Source organism: Etheostoma spectabile, chromosome 23 (genome assembly GCF_008692095.1).
Source record: "Etheostoma spectabile isolate EspeVRDwgs_2016 chromosome 23, UIUC_Espe_1.0, whole genome shotgun sequence".
In the NCBI taxonomy this organism is placed as follows: Eukaryota; Metazoa; Chordata; class Actinopteri; order Perciformes; family Percidae; genus Etheostoma; species Etheostoma spectabile.
In genome coordinates, this window is record NC_045755.1 from 19,645,191 (window position 1) to 19,656,933 (window position 11,743).

General features: G+C 41.7%; 1 protein-coding gene and 1 long non-coding RNA gene across 2 annotated transcripts in view; both read left to right on the plus strand.

Moving 5' to 3' along the window:
• LOC116673112 (thyrotropin-releasing hormone-degrading ectoenzyme) overlaps positions 1–11,743 on the plus strand; it is a 230,640-nt gene that overhangs the window by 128,803 nt on the left and 90,094 nt on the right. The gene's annotated exons all lie outside the window — the stretch shown is intronic.
• The window catches only part of LOC116673125 (uncharacterized), an 18,192-nt gene that overhangs the window by 6,385 nt on the left and 64 nt on the right, over positions 1–11,743 (plus strand). The window lies entirely within an intron of this gene.

The window sequence follows — 11,743 nt, forward strand, 5'->3', positions numbered from 1 at the left end:
ACACACACACACACACACACACACACAAACACACACTATATTGGTATTACTGCACTTATGAGAATCCCCGACGGACGTACTGCATTCTCTTCACATGTACCGTAACAATAACCCAGTGAAGACCACAGCTGCATATCTTAACAATCACCAAAACCCAGTCCAACCCCTATAACCCCTAAACAATTCTCATGATTTTTCAGACTGAATTCCCTCTGAAGAGTCTCTGAAAATCAGGAGAATTGTTTCAGCTCAGTTAGATACTCAGCGACCAGCTGAGCAACGATGAGTGACAGCCCAGTGGTGCATCGGTTTCACAGCCCACTTGAAACAACGTCTGTCTCGGACCTTTTTATTGTTATGGGCGTACCTGACGTAGCGTCTCCCTCGGCTTTATAGACGTCAGCTCCAAGGCCCGGGAAGGTTTTCTGATTTCACTTGTCACGGTCTGCAGCGCCTCCTACTGGTTGGAGGGAGACTGTTGCATTCCTTCCAAAAGTTAACAAAGTGACCCAAAGTATGAAGAAATGTGGTTGGTTTTTGGCGGCTTGAGAGTTTTTCTGATAAAATGTTGAACACCTTTGAATGGTTTTCCCATATGTGCACGTTAATTATCTGAACATTGTGACCTTCCTGTTCTCTTCACTGTAACAAAAGCATCCAGCGGTGACGGCTTTCATGCTTCACGCTTCGTGACAGCTCTCATCTCGATAAACCTGCTACTCTGACTAACTGAGCAGACTCGACTTCAGACGGCTTTTAATTCTGTTTGTGATGCCGAGATGGTAAAGGACATGAAATGCTTTATTATGGGTATAACAAAAAGAGATTTGGTTGTTAAATCAAGTTTCCAACTTTGCATAACACTGTGTCAAATCTTTGAATGGGCAAGTAGCAGCATATGGTCCAACAAAACTCTATGTACAGTTCAAATGTTACACTTGGTCCTCACAAGGACATAAGAACAAGAGTGCACACACTGTGTGTGTGTGTGTGTGTGTGTGTGTGTGTGTGTGAGTGGGTGTGTGTGTGTGGTGTGGTGTGTGTGTGTGTGTGTGTGTGTGTGTGTGTGTGTGTGTGTGTGTGTGTGTGTGTGTGTGTGTGTGTGTGTGTGGTGTGATGAGAGAGAGCTGTCAGGCGGTATATTTCTCTCTGCAGTGTTTTGGTTTAAAGTGGATAATTTATTACTGAGACGGTTTGCATAGTTCATTAGAATACGAGGAGCCATAAATCATCTCAGTGTCTCTTTTTCTTCTTTTTTTATTTTAGCTTCACCCTCTCTCTCTCTCTCTCTCTCTCTCTCTCTCTCTCTCTCTCTGTGTTTATGTTTTGTATTTGACTCACGCCGACACTCAGCTTTTCTTCTCCATCAGTTCAGTCTCTGGGGGTCGCCCATTTCTTCCATCTTTGGCTGTTTCCTGTCAACTTTGACCTTTGACCCTTGACCCTTGACCTCCTGGCTATCTGTTGGGATGTTGTTGATCTGGGACGTCTTGAAAACGGGTTTGAGGAACAATTTTTTTTTTTTGTTTGGGCCTCCACTTCTTTAATGTTAAAGAGTTGACATTCACCTCATGGTGCATCTTGCCGGACAAATTCAATGAAATGTCTGAAATCTGTGAACTTGTGAAGCTTTTTTTAAATGGCCAAACCTTTAATCCGTTAAAAACATGTGCCGACAGGAATGTTAAGTTTACCAAACCAAAAAGAAAACCCCCATGGCAGTGTCATCATTTTTGGCAATACATTTAATTAGAGCAAAATGATGCTTAAACTCAAACATTAAGGTCATGCATCATGCCCAATTTAGGTTTCTACCAGAAAAACCACCTTCTCTTTTAGACTTACACTAAGGCTATATAACTATATTTTGAGATATTTCTTAAGTAACAATTGTGAAACCTTTTTTTCTGAAATCTGAAGAGGGCCTCTGAGAATATTTTCTTCAGATGCTTTATTAAAGTGGACACCGACGGCTACCTGCAGCCCTCTCAGAGCTGAGGGCAGGCAGGAGGGTTAATCAATATTAATGTGGGAAAGGAATACAGTTATATTTAGCTGTGTGTGTGTGTGTGTGTGTGTGTGTGTGTGTGTGTGTGTGTGTGTGTGTGTGTGTGTGTGTGTGTGTGTCACACCTAAGAACATACTCACATGCCATGTACTAAATGACCTATAACAAACCGCAGTGAAACACAGTGATGCTGCAAATATATATATATATATATATATATATATATTATACATTATAACTGTATATACTATATTGTTTATTTTAATACCAAAGGCCATTTGCTATATAAAGAGCAAAAACTGACAAATGTGTTGGGCTTTGTGTATATTTTGTACACTGGTGTATTTAAAAAGGTGGTTCCCAGGGCAACTCACTCGTATGTATTCCACTTATTATTATAATTATTATTATTATATAAGATTGGCTGTAAGGTAGAGACATCTACTGTCTGTAGTAATTGTGACCGGAGCTCGGAGCTCAGGGTGGTGGATGTGTCCCAAAACACAGGACTGTCACCCAGGCAACTGTTAGTCTTGTCCCGGTTATTTAACCCAAACCACAAACTTTGTTCTAATCCTAACCAGTGGCATTTGTGCCTAAACTTTTTAAACTGTCACGACCTTCACATACCAGTGGCCGGTCGCTGTTGAACGTCATATTTCATAAAATATCCTTCAAACTCGATAAGAAAACGTTGCCCTATTATCTATATTTTTCTTATTTTCAATGAATCCCATTCAAATCAAAACCAACACTGAATGTAACAAGTTGTGTGTGTGTGTGTGTGTGTGTGTGTGTGTGTGTGTGTTTGTGTGTGTGTGTGTGTGTGCGCGCTACTCATACTCACTAGAACACCATATTTGGATTAATGCGCTGCTGAAACAAAATGCACTTTATAAGATTGATGATTCAGTAGAAACCAAAGGGTTTGGGGTGGACAGACACTTTTGGACTAGTTGGTTTAAGGGCTGTGGCAATATGCAAATATAAAGTAAGGGCAACCTCGTTAGCATTAGCATTCACGCGTTACATATGTAATTCTGTTGGCTGTGTCAGGCTGAAGCGTTACTTTGTTTCATTTTGCTTTTATTTTTATAATCGACAGGAATCGTTAAAACGCACCGCATGCACGGACATGTGTAGTTTGTTGTTGTTGTAAATCAAAGGTTCATGGTTGTGACGGATTGGTTTTGCCAGCCAGCTATATTGCAATTTAAACACACACACCAACCACACACCACACACACACACACACACACCACACACACACACACACACCCACACACCACACAACCACACACACACACACACACACCACAGTGAATAATGGGAGTGCGGCAGAACCTGTGAGGAAAACAAGAATACGAAGAGAAACAAGTCACAGAGCTGAACACACTGTCTCTCTAACGAACTGTCTCCTCCACAGACCTGTTTTCTGTCTCACCTCGTACCCCCCCCCCCTTTCTTCTGTCTTCTAGCAGGTTACGACCAGTAAAACCTTTGCACCGCTGAAATATTTGGTTGGTCACATGAGGTTCAGGGCGGCAAATGAACTACCTACCACTTTTAACCTTGTGTTGTCCTCGGGCCAAAATTGACCCATTTCGAAGAAAAAAAGTGTCTTTCAACCAAGATTTTAGAAAAATAACACGTATTGTTCCACACAACAAGTCAAATAAATGATCAGCCCACTGCTTTCTTTAAATTTTGTAAAAATTTCATAGCATTCAAAAAACTCTTTTTATGAAAGACCTTTGAAAAAAGTGACTAAAATGTCCAAAGAAGGCACAGAAAAAAATTGCCAAAAACATCAGGGGGAAAAGCAACAAAGGTTTTGAAAATAAAAAAATCAAAAGGTTTCAATTTTGACCCAGAAAAACAAAAAGTTGCACGGTCGACGGGAAGACAACACAAGGGTTAAATGCAAATACACTGTCCATGATGTGCAGCAGGTATACCAGTTATAATAGTTGGGTTGATCTCTATAATTAGAGTTGACCTCTTTCAGACCTTTATTTGGAATCAGTGATTTAGTCGTGCTTTCACACAGAAATCAGACTCTACCTCTATACTATAGAAACAGCCTCCTTAGCCTTGACCCAACTGGTTTAGACCTCTTTTCCTGCCTCCCACTGGTCTACAGCTCTTTAAAAATCATCTTATTCAGAACTCTGCAGGAAGGCTCCTAGTCTTGATCCCACTCATGGATCCGATTCGGTTCATATGTTATCCAGATGCAGGGTTTTCCTCCTGGACCTACCTGAAAAGAAGTGTCAAGCAAGACTTTTATCCCAGGTCCAACTAGCGCAGTTCTTCTTAGCGAGGCTTAAAGTCTGGGCCCAGCTGGTCTACAATTGTTTAGACCTGCAGTGCATCTCATAGCCCTTAGACGGCCTCCCCGACTCCTCCAGTTGCCTCCTTTCCTAGTCCCTCCCACCGAGGAGGCACGGGAGAGAAGCAAGGGAGGAGACACGCAGCGAGCGAATGTGTTTTAGAGGGATGAGATGTCCTTTCCTCTGAAGCGTCACATGATTTCACATGAGTTATACTGCTCATTTTAGTGTTGTACTGCTCATTTTAGCCTAACTTAATATATATATCTGTAAAAATTCTGTCTATAATAATAGCCGTCTGTATATATATTCATAGCACATATTCACCTGTAAACTCTGTAAACCAGTAGTATATTATGTTCTTTGTACATATCTGTAAAATTTCTACTTACAGTAATATCCACCTGTATATCCAGCTGTAAATCTTGCTCAAAATACTAGTTATCTATATATTATGTTCATAGTGTTGAACACTATGAACATTATGTTCACAAATCTATCTGTAAAATTCTGTTTATAATAGTATTCATCTCTATATTTATTCAGTACATATCCATGTCCTGTACTTATGGAACCAGTGTATATCCTGCACCTGCTGCTATTGACCTTCTGGTTAGACCTGAACTGCATTTCGTTGCCTTGTACCTGTGTAATGACAATAGAGTTGAATCTAATCTAATTTTGTCAGCTGTATGGGCAGATCTAGCAACTCCTTCAGCTGCTGGGAAGGACAGTGAACAACTGAGGAGTCAAGGAGCTGTCAGATAAGGCTATGAGATGCAGACGCAGTCCTATACCAGGTCCAAGTAGTCCAGATGCAGTGACGTAGGCCCTAATCCAACTGGCCAGGAAGATGCAGCATAAGCTATTATCCAAATCAATGTGTGTCAACCCGACACTGTTAAATCCCCGATCTGCCAGTCACAGATTAATTAAGCAGAAAGTTTGAGACTGTGTTGCGACTGTTATTCATATGTTAATTTCCAATTTAGCCAGTCAGGGTTGAAGACACTGTGAAAGTTGTTCTAGTGTCACAGATGTGTAGATGTAAACAGTATTTGTGCCAAGACTAATTTCGTGTTGGCTGTCATGGAGCTGTGAGGAGCTCCATCAGAAAATCAGATTCAGTCCATCTGCTGAAGAAAGGATGAATATTTATCAACAAGGGTCAGACGGAGGGAGGGAGGAGAAGAGGAGGATGATCAAAGGCACAGATCTGCTTTGTTCTGGGAGAGACAGAAAGACAGAGAGGTGAAGGAAGGAAAGATTGGAGCTGTTATGACAAAAAGAAGGGGTTTGTCTATTCTGCTTTTTCTTCTTGTTTTGATTCAGTGCATCATTGCATAATTTGTTTCAAATTTTAGTTTAAGCATACCAGCGACCACAATTCAATTTACAAAAATAAAGAAGCAGTCCGCGGGTCACGTGACGCAGGGACAAGCGATGGCAGCTTGAAACTTGTGCTCCCGCTGCTTTCTGGGTTAACATTCTTAATATATCCGAAAATAAGTTCAGATATAGGTATTTTTTCGCTAATATTCTACGCTGAACTCAACATGTCTGAGGAAGGCAAAAGTTTGTCTTCTGGTAGTAACAGTGAACAAAGAAAACTTCGCTCGGCCGCACAGACTCAGCTCAACATGTGCACAAAGGGAGGAGCAGCTAGCAAAGATGCCACAGCTAACACTGCCGCGGAGCCCGACCAGCCTCAAATGGCCCAGATTCACGGGATGCTGAGTAAGATATTAGAAGAAACGGCGGATCTGAAAGAAATTCGCCGTTCTCTGAGCTCCGTGGATACAAAGCTCTCTTCCCTAATTTCTCGCATTACGGAAGTGGAGGACCGAGTGAGTAAGCTAGAAGACGAGCAAGCTAACATCAACGCAAGACCGGCGGCAGCCACTAAAGAGGATATACAACTGCTGACCGACAGGCTGGCCGCAGCTGAAGACAGATCCCGACGCAACAACCTTAGATTCGTTGGAATACCGGAGGGGGCTGAAAAGAATAATGTGTCTGCATTCTTGAACGAGTTTATCTCAGAGGCTCTTGGCATCCGTCCAACCCCGGGTGGGATCGAGATGGACCGCGCTCACAGGATCGGGAAACGTGTGGAAGCGGGGGAAAAGTCTCGTGGTCGAACAATTGTGGCGCGCTTGCTACGATACAAAGACTGCCAAGCCATTCTGGAAGCTGCACGGGAAAAGAATCGTCTGACGTGGGACGGCAAGCAAGTTATGATTTTCCCGGATTACTCGAGGGAGACTCAAAGGAAACGGGAAGCATTCTCGCGTTGCAAGAAGGCACTCCATGAGCGCAAGATTAAATTCGGCATGCTATATCCTGCACTTCTGAAGATTTGTGTCAGTGGACACAGTCCACGAGTGTTTGATGACCCTGGAAAAGCAATGGAGTACATCGAGAGGAGCTAAGATGCATGTCTGGCACTGTGTCAGTGTGTCATGCGATCCGGGCGCGCTATGGATATGCTTTGGAAACCTCAAGACCTTGCTGCCCGCCTGCTTCGGAAAGTAACGGTATGTGAGACGGGAGGTGGGTCTATGCAGACCTGTTTAGTTCTTGGACATGGACAGATAATTTCAATGTACCGGCGCTGTACGTCACAAATCATTTTTAAGCTGAGATTTGGGTTAGTGCCAACAATTTCTGTTTTTGTATAAGAAGTTCTTAAGTTTTCCTAAACCTAATATCTGAACGTAATTTTACATACAACACTTAGGGCAGTGGGCTTCCAGGCTGCCCTTGTTTCACAAGTCACGGACCTAGGAGATTTTCCTGTTTGTTTTATTTTAATAATGTTCGATCTGGCTCTGTTGTTTTTTTGCCAGACTGGCGTGGTCTTCTGTTTATGAATTACTTGTATGGGTATTATTTTGTTTTTTCTTTATTCCTTGTCTTGTCAAGATATAATTTGCGTGCACCATGGATTATATTATAATCGAAGGCAACTATCCTACTGTAAAATTATTAAGACTGCCTATGCTAGTTGTGGGAGGACATTATGTTACTCATCCTGGAATGTAAATGGACTGGCTGTCCAATTAAAAGAAAGAAAATACTGGGACATCTGAAAACTAAAAAACAAGATGTAGTATTTTGCAGGAAACACATTGCGTCCTCGGGAATCGGTTAAATTATGTAGGGACTGGGTAGGACACGTGTCCTTCAGTGCAGGATCATCTAAAAGTCGAGGAGTAGTATACTGATTAGCAAAGGTATCCAGTTCACGCTCAGGAGGAGGTCAAAGATGAGGAGGGCAGAATGATTATAATTCTAGCAGAGATACAAGGACACACTGTGATCTTGCCAATATATATCGCCCAATGTTGATCACCCTAACTTTTTCTTAGACTTGGAAAGTAAGTTGCAGACGTTGGACAATTTCCCATAATTCTGGAGGAGACTTCAATGTTGCTAGATCAACTCATGATAGAAGTAAACCATCATTGGGCAGATTACCAGAATTTTGCTTATAAGAGAGTGTGTCTATCGATGGGTCTGGCTGATGTGTGGGAGCTGAACCACCACGGACAGAGATTACACTTTTTACTCAGGAGCCCACAAAGTTTATTCAAGAATAGATTTTTTTCTAATTTATGCTCTCTGCTGCCTGCCACACTGTCCTGTTTAATTGATAGTATTTGTTGACAGACCAGCATTGGTCAGACTACAAATGGCCCTTATCAGGAAACAGAAAGATCCCAAATTTGGCGTTTCAACTCAGCGTTATACCAAGTATGGGTTTTAAGGAAAAGCACGTGCCCAGATCAGGCTAACATGGGAGACCAATGTCCCCACAGCTCCTTCTGCCATAGTGGCTGGGAAGCCATGAGGCCTTTAGGGGATTTATATTCAATATTCTTCTCATAAGAAGAAGGCCAATGCATCTAAACTTACAGATCTAGAAAGGAGAATAAAGAACACTGAAGCAAAATTAAAAGGAATATATCTGAATCTATTTTAAAGAATGACCCACCTTAAATATGAATACAATGTTATAATATCCAAGAGAACGGAGTATCTTTTGTTCAGGGCTAGGCAGACTACTTTTGAATCAGGGGATAAGGCAGGGAAATATTTGGCTAGGTACATTAAACAAAAAGAGTCAAAATCTTTGGTAGCAACTGTGATGACTGAGGATGGAGACTAGCAACTAAATCTAGGGAAATAAATGATGCATTTAAGGAATTTATATAAATCTTATACATCTGAAAACATTGCAACAGACATAGAGATAGTGTCATTTCTCAACAAATTAAACCTCCTAAGCTAAGTGTCTCACAACAGGTGGACTTAGATTTGCCTATTAGTTCACAAGAGTACAGATGCAATTAGGCCCTCCCATCAGGTAAATGCCAGGCCAAGATGGATTTACGGCAGAATTCTTTAAATGTTTTGCTGAAGACTATTACCATTGTTTGAGAATATGCTTGCAGAAGCATTTGAATCTGGCAAATACCTCCCTCCTTAAACCAAGCAATTATACACTCATACTTAAAAAAGGAAAGGACCCAACTGATTGTAAAAGCTATCGTCCAAGATCTTAATCTCTGTTGATTGTAGACTCTTATCTAAATACTTGCAAATAGACTGGATAAAACCCTGGGGCACTTATCCACCCTGACCAAGGGGGCTTTATTAGAAAGAGAATTCTTCTAGATTGTAAGGCGCCTTATAAATATTATGTGGTCGATGGGGGACTCCAACGATCCAACAGCAGCACATCTCACTTGACGCGAGAAAGCGTTTGATATGTGGAATGGAGGTATATGCTCCATACGCTTAAACGTTTGGATTTGGCCAAACATTTCTCAGATGGATAGAGATTCTGTATAAAGATCCGCAGGCGCTGTGAGAACGAATGGACTGATCTCCTCTTATTTCACATGGTAGAGGCACCCGGCAGGGCGCCGCGTTGTCGCCAGGGCTTTTCTGTCTAGCTGGAGCTCTTGCAACAGCTATCGCGGAGAATCAGAGAATTCGGGGAGGAAAATTAATGAGTCTACACATAAGCTTCTGATGTATGGGACGACATTTTGTGGCTTGCCTCGGACCCAGTCAGATCGTCCCAGCATTACTGGGTGTTATTGAGTCGTTCTCCAAGATATCAGGGTACAGAGTTAATGGTCTAAGTCAGAGGCCCTTCCACTGACTTCGTATTGCCCAAAAACTCTATTCCAGGCAGGGCAGTTTCAGTGGCCTAGTGAAGGCATAAAATATCTTGGTATTCTCTTCCCTCACCAAATCAATAAAAATTGAAAAGAATTTGGACCCACTTCTCAATAAAATTTCATTAGATACGGATAGATGGTCACTACTGTCCTGTCATGTGGGGGAAAGGTCAACGTCCTTAAGATGAACGTATCCCGAGATTAAACTATTTGCTTCAATGTCTTCCTATTGCAATACCCCAAAAGTACTTTAAAAGGTTTGACAAAATTTGCAAAAGGTTCTTATGGAATGGTAAACGTGCAAGGATAAAGTTAGAGAGGCTCCAGGTGCCAATCATAAGGGTGGCATGGGTCTCCCCAAGTTAGCCCTGTACCATTATGCCTTTTGCCTGAGACATATAGCTCAGTGGACTCTGCCCTGAGAGAGCCCCTCCCGGTTTGAGATTGAACGGAGTATACTCTCCCCACTCACCCATAAATGCGTTGTCTAGCTTTAACCCTCCGAATTAAAATCCCACCCCATCATATCCAACCTCTATAATGTGTGGAAGAAGTTTTCTAAAGCTTTTAATATCAATGTCTATCTCAATTCTGAATCCTGTATTTGGAATAACCCAAAGTTACGTATTAATAAACATTCCCTCCTATGGAAAGATTGGGTGGAAAAGGGGATCATTACAATAGGAAACCTATATGAGAGGGAGAATATAAAGTCATTTGAAAGGTTGGCTGGTGAATACGATCTGCCCAGAAATGATTTTTGGAAGTATTTGCAAATGCGCCACATGTTAGTTACTGTCATAGGGAAAGGAATAGAACCCCAGCAATCAAACCTTCTCTCCCAGACAGCGAAAATAATGGGTTTGGGACACGAGGCTGCAATCTTTTATGCCAAGTTGTCTCAACAGACACTAACCATATCTTATGTAACAATGTTAGCTTGGTCGGCAGACTTAAAAATTGATATCACACATAAAGAGTGGGATCGTATTTGTGGAAACACTAAGAGGGTTTCTAGAGACATTAAATTTCGTTTAATCCAGTTTAAGATTCTCAATCGTTTTTATTGGACTCCGAGCCGGCTGTTCAGGCTGAAGCTGAGGGACAATGCAGATTGCTGGAAGTGCTGCAGCTCTGAAGGGACTCTTCTTCACCTGCTCTGGGAATGTCCCATGATTCAGAACTACTGGCTAAAGATTCATGATCGCATAGAAAACATTACCCAGACTCGTTTGGAGTTCTGTCCAAGGCTTTATGTTTTGAATGATCCACAAATCACATCGAACTGTGGAGCAGCGGACTTTGTTCAGACCAGTGTGATGGTTGGAAAACAAATAATAATGAGAAACTGGAAGAACCCGGGGGAGCCCTCTTTCCAAGAGTGGTGCATGGAATTGGCAAAAGTGGCTTCATATGAAAAAATGTCTCTCAACATCACTGACAGGGCAGAAAAATATGTAACTAAATGGGGGAAATATGTGCAATACATTGCTACTAGATGAGAATGTGGTGCTTATAGTAAAACTGTATATTTGATCCAGGTGTTTTCATTTATTTGAATATTTTCAGTTTCTTTTTTCTTTTTTTTCTTTTTTCTTTTTCTCTTTTTTTTTTTTTTTTTTTTCATTTATTTCTTTTAATTCTTTTCATTTAAAATGTCATCACTTTGTGGATATAAGTTAAGGCAGACTGTATTGTGACGTGATGTTCAAAACTCAAATAAATTACTAATTACAAAAAAAAAAAAAAATAAAGAAGCAGTCCATTACCCTGCTGTGTCACTGTAACATGTTGTTGTTGTTGTACCAGGATGTCTCCTAGGAGACGCCCTGGAGCAAAGACTAATATGTAACAAGCTGCCACTTTAAGGTTGCTTTCACACCTGCCTCGTTTAGTTTGGCTGAATCACACGCAAGTTAGTTTTTTCCCCCTTGATGCGCTTTGTTTGGGCAGGAGTAAATGCAGCAATCACTCTCAGATGCTCACCTACAGCGGACCAAACAAGCCAACCGAGACCTGCTAATGAGGTGGTCTCGGTACGCTTTCAGTCCAACTCCGGAGCCGTTCGTTTGTGGTGGGAACGTGATCCGCCCTTGAGCCATCCATCCATCCATCATCTATCCATCTATCTTCATCTATCTTCATCTATCTTCATCCACTTATCCGGTCCCGGGGGCAGCAGCTCCAGCAGGGGACCCCAAACTTCCCTT